At 38.4% G+C, this 16,583-nt stretch overlaps 1 pseudogene; it reads right to left on the bottom strand.

The window, feature by feature from the left end:
• LOC123645731 overlaps window positions 1–16,583 on the bottom strand; it is an 81,388-nt pseudogene that overhangs the window by 43,353 nt on the left and 21,452 nt on the right.

Below are 16,583 nucleotides of genomic sequence, written 5' to 3'. Positions count from 1 at the left end.
GATTGTACAAAAGCAATGATAGGTAAAACTGCTGGCTCATTTGGCATGAATCAAAGCAGTGGCACAAAACTGTACTCATAGTCATTTTTTTCTTCACTGCCATAAAAAGATTTTTTTAAAACCCAGTTTCACTTAAGAATGTCTTTGCTGAGGCCGGGCGCGGTGGCTCACGCCTGTAATCCTAGCACTCTGGGAGGCCGAGGCGGGTGGATTGCTCGAGGTCAGGAGTTCGAGACCAGCCTCAGCAAGAGCGAGACCCCATCTCTACTAAAAATAGAAAGAAATTATATGACTAACTAAAAATCTATATAGAAAAAGTTAGCCGGGCATGGTGGCGCATGCCTGTAGTCCCAGCTACTCGGGAGGCTGAGGCAGTAGGATCGCTTAAGCCGAGGAGTTTGAGGTTGCTGTGAGCTAGGCTGACGCCATGGCACTCACTCTAGCCAGGGCAACAAAGCGAGACTTTGTCTCAAAAAAAAAAAAAAAAGACTGTCTTTGCTGAAATAGTAATATTATTAATTTTTTTAAAACTCCACCGTTGCTTACATGACTTTTTAATATTTTGTGTGACAAAATGGGAAGCATGGATAAAGCATTTGAGCAATTGTTTGAGTTTGTGAGCTGAAGTGGCTGATTTTTTAAAATGGGAAAATCATTTTCCTTTGAATGAACTACTGACAGACAAAATATGAATACTCAGACTTGGATATCTGGCAGACATTTTCTCAAAAACTAATAAAATGAGCCTGCCACTTCTGACAGCATTTGTTGCCAACAATAAAATTTGAGCTTTCAAGTAAACTTTGGAATTTTGGATATTTGTATCTGCTTCCCAATATTTAAAGATGTTTTTGATGAGATCAATGATGATATTAATGATATATTTTGATGGTATATAAAGAACTGTGTTAACATTTTAAAGGCTTGCTTATCAAAGTGAACCAGTATTTTCCAAATGACCAACACATGATGTAACAAAATCATGTATTGGGTACACCTGAGAAGGGATTAATATCCAAATTATATAAGAACTCAATAGCAAGAAACCAAATAACCTGATTAAAAAATGGGCAAAGAATCTGAACAGACATTTCTCAAAAGAAGACACACAAATGGCTTTTGGGTACATCAAAAAAGGTGCAGCATCTCTAATTATTAGGGAAATGCAAATTTAAATGATAATGAGATATCACCTTGCACTTGTTAGAATGGCATTTGTCAAAAATATGAAATATGACAAGTGTTGGAAACGATACAGAAAAAGGGAATTCATACATTGCGCAAATGTTAAATTAGCACAGCCATTGTGCAAACAATATGGAGGCTCCTCAAAAAACTAAATATAGAACTATCATATGATCCAGTAATCCAGCTTTTAGATATATATCCAAAGGAACTGAAATCAATATGTTGAAAGGATATCTGCACTTCCATGTTCACTGCAGCATTATCCACAATGGCCAAGATATGGAAACAACCTAAGTGTCTCTCAGTAGATGAGTGGATAAAGGAAATGTGTTATATATACACTATGGAATACTATTCAGCCTCAAAAAAGGGAGAAATCCTGTCACTGGCAACAATATAGATGAATCTGAAGGACATTATGTAAAGTAAAATAAGCCAGGCACAGAAAGACAAATACTGTATGATCTTACTAATGTGTACAGTCTAATAAGTTGAAATCATAGAAGTAGAGAGTAGAATGATGGTTACTGGAGGCTGGCAGTGGGAGTTGGGGGTGGGGAGGGAATGGGGAGTGGTTGATCAAAGGGTACAAAGTTTCAGATAGGAGGAACAGGTTTGGTGATCAATTGCACAACAGGGAGACTACAGTCAATAATAATATATTATATAATTCAAAATAACAGTAAATTTCAAATGTCTCTACACAAAAAATGATAGGTACGTGAGGTGATGGATATGTTAATTAGCTTGATTTAATCATTCCATATCATATACATGTGTCAAAACATTACATTGTGCCCCATAAATATACACAATTGTGATTTGTCAGTCAAAAACAATAATAATTTTTTAAATAATAAAAGTAAAAGAACAATTTCCTATAAAAATTATTTCCCTATTACTTTTTGAGTAGTCTAATAAACAGTATCTTTTGTCAGCCAAAACAAATCAAAACAAAAGCCAAAATCATGTATGGGTAAAAGATATATTCAATGTGAAAAATAGGCTAATGGATTTAATGTAACAGTAAGAAAAGTTTATTGATAAGTATTCAGATTCCACATTGCAATCAACCTTTAAGAAACCACTATTGAATTTTGGTGTGGTATCAAAGATGAATATCTATAATTATCAAAAAGGGCCATTAAAATATGCTCCTTTTCCAACTACATGTTGATATGAGGCTCTCTTGTCTTCATATACTTCAACCAAAAAAATATGTCAGCACAGAATGGACGCAGAAGCCGATGTGAAAATCTACTTGTCTCCTATTAGGCCAGAAATTAACGAGACTTGCAAAAACATAAAACAGTGCCACTCTTCTCCCATTTTTGTTTTGAATAATATAGTTATTTTTTATAAAATGTTATCTTAACATGCAATAGGTTTATTGTTATTTTCAAATAACTCAGTTTTAATTTCTAATATGGTACATATTGATAGATTTAACCCACTTAAACAGAAGCTGTTTGTGTCCTCAGTAATTTTTGAGTATCTAATGGAGTCCTGAGACCAAAATGTTTAGGGACCACTGTTCTGGTCCTATACATCTTTAACTTATCATTGTCTACCTTTAAAATATATTATACCACTTTGTGGAGAATGTAGGAACTCCACAACATTGTACTTCTAATTGCTACCCTCACATATTTTGTGCTCTCGTTGTCATATATTTTAGTTCTCTATATGCCAAAACCCTCACATTTCATTGCTGTTATTTTTACTTTTAACAGTTAAGCACCCATGGAAGTATGCTGTTCAAAGCAAGTTTTTAAGAAAAAACTTGCTGTTCACCTGTGAGAAGTGCGGTTACCTGAGAGCCTCCAGCTGCAGTGTCTTTAGGATCTGCTTCAGCTTTAGAACTGAGAACATGATTTCTCAGGCAGTCCCCAGACAATGAATGAGCATGGCAGGCTTACTGGGGCTTGACCATCAGCACAATGCAGGGCTCCACTAACGGGCTTTCTTTGTTACGGAGCTTTTTACTGGGCTGGCTAAGATTTTGTCTGTTCGTCCTTCCAAATTCTGTTTCCTCCTCCATTCCTTTTAAAGCTGTTCAATTTACATTGTAGTCTGAAGGAATTCTGTGCTAAATTCTGACCCTCTTTTTAACTTTCACAGATATTACCCTCAATAAACCTCCTGTACTTCTAGCTCTTAGTATTTGCTTCCTAAGGGATCCAACTGATGTAACAATCTTTGTCTTCCAAAAAGACTTTATCTGGTGTTTAAAATGTCTTCCTTCAGAATTGAGTTTCTACCTGGCATTTTTCTCTTTAGTATAAAAGATTTCTTTTATTATTCTGTGTAGTTCCAGTTTGCCAGAGACAAAAGCTTTCAGCTTTTGTCTGTCTGACAATATTTTTATTTTGCCTTCATTTTTGAAGACTATTTGTACTGGATACCAAATTGTAGGCTGACAATTTTTGTCTTTCATTGCTTTAAAAATATTCCATTGTATTCTGGCCTCCATTCTTCTGATGTGATGTCAATCATTTTTCTTATACTGTTCCCCTCTGTGCATTTTGTCTTTTTTTTTTTTTTCCTGGCTGCTTTCAAGATTTTATCATTGTCTTTTGTTTTTAGCAATTTGATTATAATGTGCCTGTATGTACATTTCTTTGCATTTATCTTATTTGGGGTTCACAGAGCATCTTGTACTTGTAGGTAGATATATTTCACTGATATTGGTAACTCTTGGTCATGAAATCTTCACATATTCATCTGTCCTATTCTTTCTTCTTGTGCTCCAGTAACATACAAGTTAAACCATTCAATATTGTCTCATGTATCTCAGAGACTCTGTTTCCTTTTTTTAAAAAACACGATTGTTGAGGAATAATTGACATGAAATAAACCACACACATTAAACATGTACAGTTTGGCAAGTTTTAACATGTGCACATCCACAGAACCAGTAAACACATTACTCACCTCCAAAAGTTTCCTCATGCTCCTTTGTACACTTTCTCTCCTGCCCCACTGCTTCCAGAGAAGTGCTTCTCTGTATTCTATAACTATTGATTAGTTGGCATTATGAAGAACTTTGTATAAATGGAATAATAAAATATATACTCTTTTAGGGGGTCTGGCTTCTTTTACTCAGCATAACTATGTTGAGATTTATCTATGTTGTTGTGTGTAATAATAGTTTGCTATTGTTTTTATTGCTTAGTAGTATTCTATTGTATGGATTTATTAATACCACAGTTTATCCATTCATCTATAGATGGACATTCAGACTGTTTTCAGTTTTTGAGTATTACAAATAAAGCTGCAGTGAATGTTTGTGTACAAATATTTGTATGGAGATATATTTTCATTTCTTTTGGGTAAATACCTAGGAGTGGAATGGCTGGATCATTTGGTAATTATATGTTTAACTTTTTAAGAAACTGCCTCACTGTTTCCCAAAGTGGTTGAACCATTTTATATTCTCACCAGCAGTGTTTCAGAGGTCTAGTTCTTCTACATTCTTGACAACACAAAATATATTTACTCTTTAATTTTGGTCATTCCAATAGGTATGTAGTGGTTTCCCATTGTGGTTTTTATTTATATTTCCCTGTTGGCTAATTGTATTGAACTTTTATACATGTGCTCACTTGCCATCCATATATCTTCTCTGATAAAATTTCTGTTTAGATTTTTTGCTCATTTTAAAAATGAGTTGTTGGTCTTCTTGTTATTGAGTTTTGAGAGTTCTTTCTATATTTTGAATACAAGTTCTTTATCAGATATTTGCTTTGCAAATATTTTTTCCCTGCCAATGGTTTGCCTTTTTCATTGTCTTAACAGTACCTTTTGAAGATCAGAAATTTAAATTTTTGATGAATACCAATGTATCGATTAGTTATTTTGTGGCTCATACTTTTGGTATTGCGTGTAAGAAGTCTTTGCCTAACTTAAGGTCATAGAGATTTTTCTCCCATGTTTTATTCTATGAGGTTTGTTGTTGTTCCTTAAACTTTTTATTTTAATATAATTATGGATTCACATGCAGCTGTGAAATAATACCTAGAGATCACATATACACTTTACCCATTTTTTCCAGTGGTAACATCATACATAACTGTAGTAAAACTGTGGGTTCCCAATCTCTGGGCCACAGACTGGTACTGATCCGTGGCCTGTTACGAACTGGGCACATAGCAGGAGGCATGTGAGTGAAGCTTCATCTGTATTTATAGCCATTCCCAATTGCTTGCATCACACATAAGCTCCACCTCCTGTCACATCAGCAGCGGCATTAGATTCTCATAGGAGCAAGAATCCTATAAACTGCACATGTGAGGGATCTAGGTTGTGCTTCTTATGAAAATCTAATGCCTGATGATCTGAGGTGGAGCTGAGGTGATGATGCTAGTGCTGGGGAGTGACTGCAAATACAGATTATCATTAGCAGAGAGGTTTGCACAATAAATGTAATGTGCTTAAATCATCCCGAAACCAACCACCCCCCCAGCCCTGATCCATGGAAAAATTGTCTTCCATGAAACTAGTTCCTGGTGCCAACCAGGCTGAGGACTGCTGTAGTACAATATCACAACTAGGAAATTGACATTGATACAATCCTCCCTTATTTAGATTTCACAAGTTTTACATGCCCTCATTTGTTTGTGTGTGTGTGTGTGTGTGTGTGTGTGTATGTAGTTCTATGTGATTGTGTCACATGTGTAGATTCCTGTGACCAGCAGCACAGTCAAGATATAACAGTTTCATCACGAGGTCCATTTATACTAGCCTTTTATAGTCATAACTACCTTCCTTCCTCCCCCGTCCCTAGTCCCTGGTAATTACTAATCTGATCTCCATCTCTGCAATCTTAGCATTTCAAGAATGTTATAGAAATGGAATCATATAGTATTCTAACCTTTTCAGACTGGCTTTTTTCTATTGGCATAATTTCCCCCATCATCAAACCTCTCTTTTTGCTTAGGCTGGATAGAATCTGGTTTACCTCATTGCAACCTCAAGTGTCCTGACTGATACAGCAATAGGAAAAGCACTGGGAAACAATTATGCAGGAAATGGTACTGTCCTCTACTAGAAATGCCTTAGTTTCTTCACTTGCAAATGGAGGCAAAATTCCCTGCCCTGTCTGCCTCATAGGTCTCTTGCGAGATTCTTCTGAAATAGATGTGAATGAGCTCTGTAAAATGCACATTGGCATGTACACGTTATTGCTAAGGATAAAGTCCTATTCTTTCTACTGCCTTAATACCTATGGAACCTAAGTCTTCTCTCCTTTGATACTTCTACTTTCTGGTTTTGACCCATCTTTTCTTACCCGGAACTTACTATGTACTAGATACCCTGACTGGGCACTTTAGGCATCTGTGTTATCCCTATCACAAATATGGTCTGTGGATTCCTGACTTCAGCTCTTTACTAGCTATGTGATGTTGGAAAAATAATATAATATTCCCAAACCTCAGTTTCTTTATTTGTAAACTGGAGATAAAAATAGCATATAACCCCATAGTGCTGTTGTGAGAATTCAATGCCATGTTTGTGATGTGCCTGGCATACTGGAGGAAGTGACTTGCCCGAGGCTACGTGGTCAGTATATGTCAGAGCTCAGATAGAGTCCAAATCTGTGATGCTAAAGGCTTCATTCAGAATTACTGAATTCTCTGGTCTCTGAATGGCTCACTTGGGCTTTCTTCCTCCTTGGTTACATACTCCAAAAAGAAAGTTGTCTTTCTCTTGCCCCAAATCCTTTGCTTCTCAATGCCAGGAACTTTGTCCACTATTCCAGATTCCTTATCCTAACATTCAAGGGTCCTAACAGTGCTGGACAAAACCTACCTGTCTGTCAAACATGCCTGCTTGTTATGTTTGGTCCAGCCGTGCTCTGGTTGTGCCTGGAATGACACATGCAAAGACAGGCTATTGATAGGTTGTGTGCGAGAGGGCATTCCTGGGGGGAAATAATGGGAGTAAAGACCAGGGGACAGGTAAGCATGATGGTGTGTATGAGAAATGGTGAGCAGTCAGTCTGACAGGGTGTTGGGTATATGAAAGGTAGGAGTTGAAACTAGAACATCATCTCCAACTGGACTGTGTGGCCCATGAGTGCAAGTCTAAGATGCCTACTTCCTGTTTAAGAGGCAATTGGGAATCCTCAGACAGGGCTTGACAGGTGGGGATGTGGCCACCTGTGCCTCTGCAGAGCATCTTGCCTCAGTTTTCACACAGACTGTCTCAGAGGTCAGTCTGCAGTAGACTCTCGGCACTCCCATCCTATGTAGTCTCCCTCATGGCCTCTGGGAGACCCAGCCTCACTCACCATCAGAAAAGTGCTGTCTGCAGCCTCAAACCACTGAAATGCTGCAGCCTGAAAACCTAAGAAAGGCACGTATAGGAAGCCCCTGGCATACAACATGACTGTAGTATCCCAGCCTTTCCTGCTTATCCACAAAGAAATCTAAGTATCAGTTTTCTCAATTGTAAAATGGGAGTAATAGCATCTGCTTTTGAGGAGTGCTATGTGGAATAAATGAAATAATGTAAGAAGAGTGTACAGCACAGGGCCTGGCATGAAACAAGCTCCCAGCAAAGCCTTTGCCTTGGCCTTTGCTCCAGCACATTCCATACACAGTGTAGGAATGTATCTGAGGATACAAACCATCTCCCTTCCACTTATCCAATGTGTGGGCATTGCCTGAGAAGTAGCCACTCAGTTTATGCCTTCAAGAAAACAAACAATCTGTGGTCACAGAACAGAGATGATTGGTGATTCAAATTTCTAACATTAGGAGGCACAGGGCAAGATATTTCCCTTCCCCTTCCAGGAGCCCTCAGGGAGCTCTCCAGGAGGGCAGTGTGATGCAGAGGAAGAAACCAAGGAGATGCAGATAGTCATGTGATTCTAGTTACAGCTCTACCCCTCCCTCACTGGGTGAACTTGGGCAGTCCCGCCCCTTCTCCGATCCTCAGTTTCTTCATTGAAATTGGGTTGATGTGAAGGGCCATTGAGAGAACACAGGTAGAGGCTGCATGGTGGCAGGCACTGCCAGCTCCCAGTGGGGGCTGCTTCTCTCACATGAATTCCTATAAGACCCAACCAAGAGGAGGAGGAGTCAGAGACTCCCTTGTTGCTTTTAGAGTCTTGCTGTGACCTGTCCCCTTGAGACTGGCTCTGCTATGATGGTGGAGCTGTTCTGTGACATTCACATGCCATATGCCTCTCCATCTGGAAGCAGAGGCAGGAACATCAGCTTCTTGGCTCTGTGATGATTCTGCTGGGAGGTTTTACAGAGGGTCTAATGCAGCACTGTCCAGTAGAAATATGATGTGAGCCACATGTATAAATTTAAATTTTCTGGTAGTCACATTAAAAAGAGTAAAAAGAAAGAAGGTGAAAATAATTTTAATATATATTATTTAATTCCGTACAGGTTAAGCATCCCTAATCTGAAAATCCAACATCCAAAATGCTCCAAAATCCAAAATTTTTTGAGTGCCAATATGATGCTCAAAGGTCAAACTCAAAGAAAATGTTCATTGGAGCGTTTTGAATTTCAGATTTTTGTATTAGGGATACTCAACCGGTAAGTATAATTTAAATATTCCACAATAAAAAAAGAATCCAAAATCTGAAACACTTCTGGTCCCAAGCATTTTGGATAACGGTTTCTCAACTTATATATCCAAAATATTATTGTTTCAATCTGTAACTAATATTAAAACATTATTAGTAAGGTATTTTGTGGGTTCTTTTCATACTAAGTCTTCAAAATTCCATGTGTGTTTTGTGTGGAAAACAGTCTTAATTAGGACTAGCCAAGCCACATTTCAAGTACTCAATAGCTAATAGCGTCCATATTGGACAGAGCTAGTGGCTCAGACTTGGCCTCCTGGAAAGAGTCATGCTGCCATCTGGTGGCTACTTCGTCAAATAGCACTCAGGCAAACACAGGTCACATCCTTCCTGCCCTTGGGTGCCCTCAACCTAGAGTTCAGAGCCAAGGGTACAAAGTCCCGAAAAGAAAGCTATCTAGAGTGCCCTGGGATTTTGAAGTCAGAAGGCTGTAGGAATGAGGAAGCATTTCACAGACGTGGAGATGAGAGGGGAATGACTTCCTGAGGCCATGTGACAAATAAGCAGCTGCCCTGAGGTGAGGATACCCTCGGCCAGGCCACCAGCATCTCTCACCTAGACTGTGGCAACCATCTAGAAAATACTTGGTGTTTTGGTTTTTTTACTTAGTAATAATATATTTCATATGATTCAAAATCCAAAAGTACAAAAGCAAAGAGCTTCCCATCCCTGCTCCCTAACTACCCAGTTCCCCTTTAGTGAGGCATCAGAAGCAATGCCAGGACACATATTTTTACATGTGCAGGTATATCTGTAGAACAGTTTCTTGAAATGGAATTGTTGGGACCAAGGATATGTGCATCTGTAATTTTGATAGATGAGGAATATCTTTTTTTAAAATCAGCTTTTAAAGATTTAATCTACATACAATAAATTCACTATTTTAAGTGTACAATTTGATGAATTTTGACAAAGGTATACAGTTGTGTAACCACCACCACACTTACGATATAGAGCATTTGTCACTCCAGAGAGTTCTCTTGTGGCCCTTAGCAATTAATTTCCCCACTCCTACCCCAGCCGCTGACAACTACTGATGTGTCTTCTGCCCTTAAAATGTGGCCTTTTCCAGAATATCATATAAATGGAATAGTATGGAATGTTATCTTTGTTCTCTGGATATGTTCACTTAGCATATAGATCATGCAATTCATCCACATTGCTGCATGCATCATACATCAAAGTGCAGCAGGTCCTAGAATATGTCATTTTGTTATGTTGATGAGGAAAAACAATCAATTCCCGGTTGAGGCCACTGTCTGTATGGAGTTTGCATGTTCTCCCATGTCTGCACAGGTTTTCTATGGTATCTGCCCACATCCCAAAAGTATGCATGTGAAGTTAATTGGCATGTCTAAATGGTTCCAGTGTGAGTGAGAGTGTAGGCGTCCTGTCCAGGGTGGCCTGCCTTGTTCCCTGAGCTGCTAGGACAGTCTCCTGCCACCCGCGACCCTGAAATGGAATAAGCAAGTTGGAAAATGAATGAATAAAATGCAAATTATTGTCAAATAAAAAATTTTAAAGTATGATAATCATACAAATACATGAAAATAAATGACACAGTACAAAAGCATTCAGTGAGCCCACCATATTTATGATTGTTTTAAATTCTGCTTCCTCCCCTTTCCTTTCCTACATTACTCTTTAATAATCCCTTTCACTCCTAACTCTTAGCATCTGCTTCCTGGAGGACTCAACTGACACACAACTTAAAAGAAAAATAGGAAAATTTATAAACAGGACATTCACAGGAGGATAAGCATTAAAAAATGCTCAACACTATCATTGGTGAAATAATTAGGGAAATGAAAATTTAGGGAATAATAAGATAGAATTTTTATCACACTGGCAAAGTTTTAAAAAGTTGAATAATGTCTGTGTTGGCTAGCATGTGTTCAGAATGTATTAATAAATTGTGAAGTATATGGTAATGTAAATGGGTATAGTAATTTTGGAAAGCTGTTTTGCAAAATCTTTTAAAACTATACGTAAATACCACATGATTCAGAAATCTAGCTTTCTGAAATGTACTTTAAGAATAGCCCTATTAGGCATCTACCCAAAGCAACAAAAGTTATTCTATAATAAAGACATCTGCACTCAAATGTTTATGGCAGCACAATTCACTATAGCCAGGATGTGGAAGCAACCCAAGTGCCCATCAATCCATGAGTGGATTAATAAAATGTGATATATGTATACAATGGAATACTACTCAATTATAAAAAATGACAGTAATCTAGCACCTCTTATATTTTCCTGGATAGAGCTTGAGCCCATCCTCCAAAGTGAGGTATCACAAGAATGAAAGAATAGGCTCCACACGTGCTCGCCATCAAACTGGCACTGACTGATCAACACTAAGGTGCTCACACAGTAGTAATATTCTCTGGGGGTTGGGAGATTGGGGGGGTGTAAACTCACAATTAATGGATGCGGTGAGCATTGTAGGGGGGAAGGGCACGCCTCAAATCATGGTTTGGGTGTGGCAAAGTCATAACATGTAACCAAAATGTTTGTACCCCCATAATATCCTGAAATTAAAAAAAAAAAGAAAAAAAAAAGGCAGGTTTGAGGAAGAGGATGATAAAATTGAACCTACCTCATGGCAGAAAGGATGCATGAACCAGTGACAAGAATCAACCTGGAAAGACCTAGAAAGAGACTCCTAAGAAGCTTTTATGCAAATATTCTTGACTTTCATTATCAGAAAATATTAGAGTGGGAGGGTTAAGAGAGAATGAATTTTGTGTAGAAAATGTGAGTACCAAGTAAACAGTATAAGTGAAAAAAAAAAGAGTACATGCTAATATGTATAAAATGAGGTATATTCAGAAAATACATTGTAACATGGTTTGTAATTGTTAAACAGTTCTGGAAAGGAAGACATTGAAACTGATAACAATTTATGCCCCTAAGGTAGTTTTGTAGAGCCAAATGAAATTAGGGATCCCTTTGCTCTTAGCCAAGAATATACTGTTGTTGTTGTTGTTGTTGTTGTTGTTGTTGTTGTTTTTAAGAGATAGGGTCTTGCTCTGTCACCTAGGCTGGAGTGTGGTGGTACAATCATAGCTCACTGTAACCTCGAATTCCTGAACTCAAGTGATTCTCTTGCCTCAGCCTCCCAATTGTAGGCATGTGCTGCCATGCCCAGCTAATTTTTTTTTATATTTTTGTAGAGATGAGGTCTCGCTAATGCCCAGGGTGGTCTCAAACTCCTGACCTCCCACCTCAGCTTCCCAAAGTGCTGGGATTACAGGTGTTAGCCACCACACCCAGCCAGTTTTTTAAAACATCCTTTTATTGTGGTAAAATATATATAACTTAATACTGATCATTTTAACTATTTGTAAATATACAATTCAATCACATAAAATATATTCACAATGTTGTATAACCATTACCACTATACATACCCCAAATTTTATCATCCCCAACATAAACTCTGTACCCATTAAACAATATTCTTCCTTTTCTCTTTCCCCCAGCCTCTGGTAATTGCTATCTCACTTTCTTCCTCTATGAATTTGCCTATTCTAGGTACCTGATATGAGTGGACTCATACAATATTTGTCCTATTGTGTCTGGCTTATTTCCTTAGGCATAATGTTTTCAAGTGTCATCCATGTTGTAACATATATCAAAATGTCATTTGTTTTTATGAATGAATAATATTCCATTGTATGTATATAGCTAGCACATTTTGTTTATCCATTCAACAGCTAATGGACACTTGGGTTGTTTCCACCTTTTGGCTATCATGAATAATGCTGCTATGACCATTAGTATACAAATATCTCTTTGAGTTCTTGCTTTCAGTTCTTTTGAATATATACCTAAGAGTGGGATTGCTGGACCATATGGTAATTCTATATTTAGCATTTTGAGGAACCATCAAACTGCATTCCGTAGCAGCTACACTATTTTACATTCTCACCAGCAATGCTTGAGGATTCCAATTTCTCCACATACTTTGCAACACTTATTATTTTGTTGTTTTCTTAAAATTATTGACATCTGCTATAGTCTGGATGTTTGGAAATTAAATTGCAGCTTGAGATTTGGAGGGGGCAACATGAGGTGGAGCCTGATGGGAGGTGTTTGGGTCATGGGGGAAAATACCTCATGGATGACTTGGTACTATCCTCGCAGTAATGAGGTTGTTAAAAAGAGCTGGTACCTACCCTCCCCTTGCTTCCTCTCTTGCCATGTGATCTCTGCACATACCAGCCATGAGTGGAAGCAGCCTGTGGCCCTCACCAGATGCAGATGCTGATTCTTGAACTTTTCCAGAAATCACAGTTGTGAGCCAAATAAATTGTTTTTCCTTAAAAATTACCCAGTCACAGGTATTCCTTTATAGTAACACTAAATAAACTAAGACACCAGCCTAGTAGATTTGAAGTGGTATCTCATTGTGGTTTGGTTTCCATTTTTCTAATGGCTAATGATATTAACAGCAAACAACGTTGAGCATCTTTTCATGTGCTCACTGACTATGTAGATACTTTTTAAAGAGAAACATCTATTCACATCCTTTGCCCATTTTTTTTGAATCGGGTTGTTTTCTTTTTTTTCTTTTTTGTTTTAATTTATAGGAATAAAAAGGGATTAGAAAATTTTTTAAATTTCAACATGTTATGAGGGTACAAATGTTTAGGTTACATATATTGCCCTTGCCCCACCCAAGTCAGAGCTTCAAGCGTGTCCATCCCCCAGATGGTGCACACCGCACCCATTAGGTGTGTATACACCCATCCCCTCCTCCCCCCCCACCTGCCCAACACCTAATGAACGTTACTACTATATGTGCACTTAAGTGTTGATCAGTTAACAACAATTTGGTGGTGAGTACATGTGGTGCTTTTTCCATTCTTAGGATACTTCACTTAGTAGAATGGGTTCCAGCTCTATCCAGGATAATACAAGAGGTGCTAGATCACCATTGTTTTTTTTGTGGCTGAGTAGAACTCCATGGTATACACATTAAGGTATTGGCATAAGGCCAGATGTATAAACTACTGGAATAGAATAAAACCCAGAAATCATCCCTCACATTTACGTATATGATCAACTGATTTTCAACAAGGATGCCAAGACCATTCAAAAGGGAAAGGATAATTTTTTTTCACCAAATGGTTCTGGGAAAGCTAAATGTCCACATGTAAAAGAATGAAGTTGAATCCTTATCTTAGACTATATAAAAATTACCTCAAGGCTGGCTGCAGTGCCTCATGCCTGTAATCCTAGCAATCTGGGAGGCCGAGGCAGGAGGATCGTTTGAGCTCGGGAGTTCGAGACCAGCCTGAGCAAGAGTGAGACCCTGTCTCTACTAAAAATAGAAAGACATTAGCTGGACAACTAAAAATATATAGAAAAAATTAGCCAGGCATAGTGGCGCATGCCTGTAGTCCCAGCTACTCAGGAGGCTGAGGCAGAAGGATTGCCTGAGCCCAGGAGTCTGAGGTTGCTGTGAGTTAGGCTGATGCCATGGCACTCTAGCCCAGGCAACAGAGTGAGACTCTCTTTCAAAAAAAAAAAAAATGCATCAACATCTAAACATAAGAGATCAAATTATAAAACTTTTAGAAGAAAATTTTGGGGAAAATCTTCATGACATTGGATTTAGCAACAATTTCATGGCTCTGATACCAAAAGCACCAGAACCAAAAGAAAAAAAAAAAAACCAGATAACTTAGACTTCATCAAAATTTAAAACTTTTGTGCATCAAAGGTTTAGATGAGGTCATGAGTATGGGACCCTCATGATGGGATTAGTGCTTTAAACAAAGAGATACCTGAGAGTATCTCTCTTTCCACCACGTGAGGATACAGTGAGAAGGCCATCTGCAACCTAAAGAGCCCTCACTAGAACCTGACCACGCTGGCACCTTGATCTTGGACTTCCAGCCTCCAGAACTGTGAGGGAAATACATTTCTATTGTTTAAAGCACCCAATCTGTGGTATTTCGTTATGGAAGCCCAAGATGACTAATAGAAACAGAAAAACATTAGAGAAAAGTCAATGAAACAAAAGCTGGTTCTTTGAAAATATCAATGAAATTGGCATACTTCTGGCAAGAATTAGAAAGAGAAAAAGTGAGAAGACAAAAATCCCAAATATCAGGAATGAAACAGAGAATATCACCACAGATCCTGCAGACACCCAAAGGATAATAAAGGGATACTATGAACAACCCTACAAATATAAATTTGAGAACTGAGATGAAATGGACAGATTCCTCTGAATGCATAAAGTACCACAACTCAATCAATATGAAATAGATCATTTGAAAAGCCCTATAGCCATCAAGGAAATTGAATTTGTAATTAAAAACCTCCCCTGCCCCCAAAAGAATGGAGAAGTCCATCAAATATTTAAAGAAGAATTAACACTAATTTTATACAATCTGCTCCAGGAAAGTGTCTTTAAAATATATTGTATTATATAGAGAGTTTATCATATAGATCAGCAGTCCCCAACCTTTTTGGGACCAGGGACCAGTTTCATAGAAGACAATTTTTCCATGAACAGGGGTTGGGGGATGGAAGGGAGTTCAGGTGGTGATGCCAGTGATGAGGAATGGTTGTAAATACAGATGAAGCTTCACTGCTTACTGACTGTTCACCTCCTGCTGTACGCTCCCCCCTTCCTAAGTTTCATGGAAGACAATTTTTCCACAGATGGGGATTGGGGGGTTGAGGTGGGGCAGCAGCAGAGGTCTGTGGCCTGGTCCCTAATAAGCTGTGGACTGGTATCAGTCTGCGGCCCAGGGGTTGGGGACAGCAGATATAGATAGAAGAAAAATACTTAATGACATCATAGAAATGTTTGAGTAATAAAATAGAGGCAATATAAGATTATGTAAAGATAGATCATAATATATTTTAAAATGAATACTGTAATCCTTAGAGCACCCACAAAAATAAAACAATAAGAATTAGATAGTGAGACACAGAAAAGATAAAATAGGATAAAAAAGTACTTAAAAGGAAAATACGAGAAATGGAATAAAAACAGAAGGCCAGAATAGACTACAAATAGAAGATTATGGCCAGGCACAGTAGCTCACGCCTGTAATCCAAGCACTTTGGGAGACTGAGATGGAAGGATTGCTTGAGGCCAGGAGTTTGAGAACAGCCTGGGCAACACAGTGAGACCCCATTTCTACAAAAAATTTAAAAATTAGCCAGGCATGGTAGCATGTGCCTGTAGTCCCAGTTACTTGGGAGGATGAAATGGGAGGATTACTTGAGCCCAGGAGTTCCAGGCTTCAGTGAACTTTGATCACACTACTGCACTTCAGCCTGGTCAATAGAGTGGACTCTGTTTCTTAAAAAAAAAAAAGAAGGCCGGGCATGGTGGCTCACGCCTGTAATCCTAGCACTCTGGGAGGCTGAGGCGGGAGGATTGTTTGAGGTCAGGAGTTTGAGACCAGCCTGAGCAAGAGTGAGATCCCGTCTCTACTAAAAAACAGAAAGAAATTATATGGACAGCTAAAAGTATGTATATATAGAAACATTAGCTGGGCATGGTGGTGCATGCCTGTAGTCCCAGCTACTTGGGAGGCTGAGGCAGAAGGATTTCTTAAGCCCAGGAGTTTGAGGTTGCTGTGAGCTAGGCTGATGCCACGGCACTTTAGCCCAGGCAACAGAGCGAGACTCTGTCTCAAAAAAAAAAAAAAAGAAGAAGAAGAAGAAGAAGAAGATTGTATTTCTATACTCAGGTACATGAGTAATTATTTTAAATGTAAATGGTGGATAAACAGAAAAATTAAAGAGCAGAAAT

Source organism: Lemur catta, chromosome 10, assembly GCF_020740605.2.
Source record: "Lemur catta isolate mLemCat1 chromosome 10, mLemCat1.pri, whole genome shotgun sequence".
In the NCBI taxonomy this organism is placed as follows: domain Eukaryota; kingdom Metazoa; phylum Chordata; class Mammalia; order Primates; family Lemuridae; genus Lemur; species Lemur catta.
Note: the sequence above shows the minus strand (reverse complement) of the source record. Positions and strands in the feature narration are given on the sequence as shown.